The sequence below is a fragment of the Oryx dammah genome, unplaced genomic scaffold (genome assembly GCF_014754425.2).
Source record: "Oryx dammah isolate SB20612 unplaced genomic scaffold, SCBI_Odam_1.1 HiC_scaffold_18, whole genome shotgun sequence".
NCBI classification, from domain to species: Eukaryota; Metazoa; Chordata; class Mammalia; order Artiodactyla; family Bovidae; genus Oryx; species Oryx dammah.
Window position 1 is genome coordinate 107059491 of NW_024070202.1, and position 2654 is coordinate 107062144.

Sequence of the window (2654 nt, forward strand, 5' to 3'; positions counted from 1 at the left end):
TTGGATTTGAACTTTAGACTAAGAGGCAGAAAATGCTGTCCTTAGAACAGTAACTCATGTTAAAGTTATGTCTTCAGATTTTTGGTAATCATACTGAAAACAGACTAGTGACTATGCATGTTACGGAGAAAAAATTCAAAAGTTTGGGAATAAATTGTCAATATGTGATTATAGTAGCATTTTAGTCATATGTGGTCTACAAAGAATTAATATTATACAGACAAAAGATACCATAAAGCAAACATGAAGAATTGGTGAAATGTATATATGAGTATTGTTTATGATTCCTGATACTTGTCCAAAAATTTGAATTACTTCACATTAAATAGTAATAAATAAATAAATAAATAAGGTGAGGAAACATTGGAGGAAAAAAACTCAGTGATGTAGGGACAACATGAGCTTCCTCTGAATTCTGTTCACATAAATAATTCCTATCTTCTTTGCCATTCAGCCCTGACCTTCCCATCACACTTCAGTCCTTTGCAGACTGTCACTGGCAATGGAGGCCAACCAATCACAGATCGCAGAATTCATCCTGGTGGGATTCCAGCTCAGTGAAGATCTGGAGTTGCTCCTCTTTGGTATCTTCTCCCTGTTATATACGCTCAACCTGCTGGCCAATGGCATGATCCTGGGACTCATTTGCTTTGACTCCAGGCTGCACTCCCCCATGTACTTCTTCCTTTCCCACTTGGCCCTCACTGACATATTCTATGCTTCCAGCAATTTGCCCAATCTGCTGGCAAATCTAGCAAAACATAAGAAAACCATCTCCTTTGTCCCATGCAGTTTGCAGATGCTTCTCATATTCAGTTTTGGTTCTGTAGAGCATCTGATTTTGTTGGTGATGTCCTATGACAGGTATGTGGCGATCTGCCATCCCCTCCAGTACACGGTCATCATGAACTGGAGAGTGTGCTCCATCCTGGCCATTGCTTGCTGGGCGTGTGGATTTGTCCTGGCCCTGGTCCAAGTAATTCTCTTGTTAAGATTACCCTTCTGTGGCCCCCCAGAGGGTGAACCACTTCTTCTGTGAAATTCGCTCTGTCCTCAAATTGGCCTGTGGTGACATCTGGATCAATGAAATGTTCCTCTTTGCTGATGGCGTTCTTATCTTAGTCGGGCCTCTTGCCCTGATGTTGGTCTCCTATATGCGTATTCTCTGGGCCATCCTGAAGATCCAGTCAAAGGAGGGCCGCAAGAAAGCCTTCTCCACCTGCTCCTCCCACCTCTGTGTGGTTGGGTTCTACTTTGGCTTAGCCATGATCGTTTACATGGTTCCCGACAACAGTCAACGAGAAGAACACCTGAAGATCCTTTTCCTGTTTTATACTCTTTTCAACCCATTGCTGAACCCTCTTGTCTACAGTGTAAGGAATGCTCAAGTGAAGGCTGCCTTCCACAGAGTATTGCAGAAAAAGAGGACAGTGTGAGGGAGGGCCCAGTTTTGGTTCAGTGCATTCTTTTCCCTTCAGAGATGTGATTGCTGGTGCAAGAAAACTCAAAATTCCTCAGAAAGAGACATGATTTAATGAAGAGCATTAACATCAGCATGATGGATGAATAGGAATCCCTAAGCCTCCATTCCTACATGGAGACAAGAACATTTAGACACAATTTCCTTTGTGAAAACACTGGAAGTCAGATAATAGGTGGCAGCACCCCAGAAAAGCACAATGCCACGAAGAAATACAGTAAGCATTCAGGCAAGTTTATGCTGTTTCACCGTCCATACCTACTTCCCTTTCCTGGCAGTGTGTCAATATCAGGAGAATATCTTCAACTCCCAACACTCCCTCAAAGGGGAAAGATGAGAATGGATGGTGCAGACCATTTTGAGTTTTCAGGGAATGGCTTGAGGATTTGTTAGTTGTCTTGCCTGACTCAGAGCACCAATGGGAATGCCAGTGTGGACTCCTGATTGGGATCTCTGGGAAAGATGAAAAGCACCAAGCTTTCTACAGCTGTATAGGGATATTTTGGATTTTCACAGTTCTCATAAATCTGCACTGGTATCTCATTCTTGTTTTCAAATGAAATTCCTTGATGACATGTAATGAGATTTTTAGCAGTTGTTTCCTTGCTATCTGTATATCTTCCTTGGTGAGATGTCTCTTTACATCTTTTCCTCATTGTTATGTAATAAACTTTACTTTTTAGAGCAATTTCAGAGTCACTGCAAAATTGAGTGGAAGTTGTAGACACCCTGTATAGCACTCTGCTTCCATACATGTATAACCTCCCCTGTTATCAATATCGCCCTTCAGAGTGGCACATTTGTTATTCACACACCTATATTAACACATCATCATCACCCAACGCCCATAATGTACATTTGAACATTTGTTGTATATTCTGTGTGTTTGCATGGGTGTATAAGTATGTACATCTACCATTATATTATCATACACAGTATTTTCACTGCCCTAAACGATTACCTCTTCCTTCCTCCCTTCTTGCAAATCTCTGGCAACTACTCCTCTCTTAATTCCCTCCAGAAAAAAAGAAAAAAGGTAGTCACTCAGTCATATTCTACTTTTTGTGACCCCCATGGACTGTAGCCCACCAGGCTCCTCTGTGCATGGAGTTCTCCAGGCAAGAATGCTCGAGTAGGTAGCCATTCCCTTCTCTAGAGGATCTTCCCAGCCTAA

At 42.0% G+C, this 2654-nt stretch overlaps 1 pseudogene; it reads left to right on the plus strand.

The window, feature by feature from the left end:
* Positions 1–343: 343 nt before the first annotated feature.
* LOC120877727 lies at positions 344–1436 on the plus strand (annotated as a pseudogene).
* The last annotated feature ends 1218 nt before the right edge of the window (positions 1437–2654 follow it).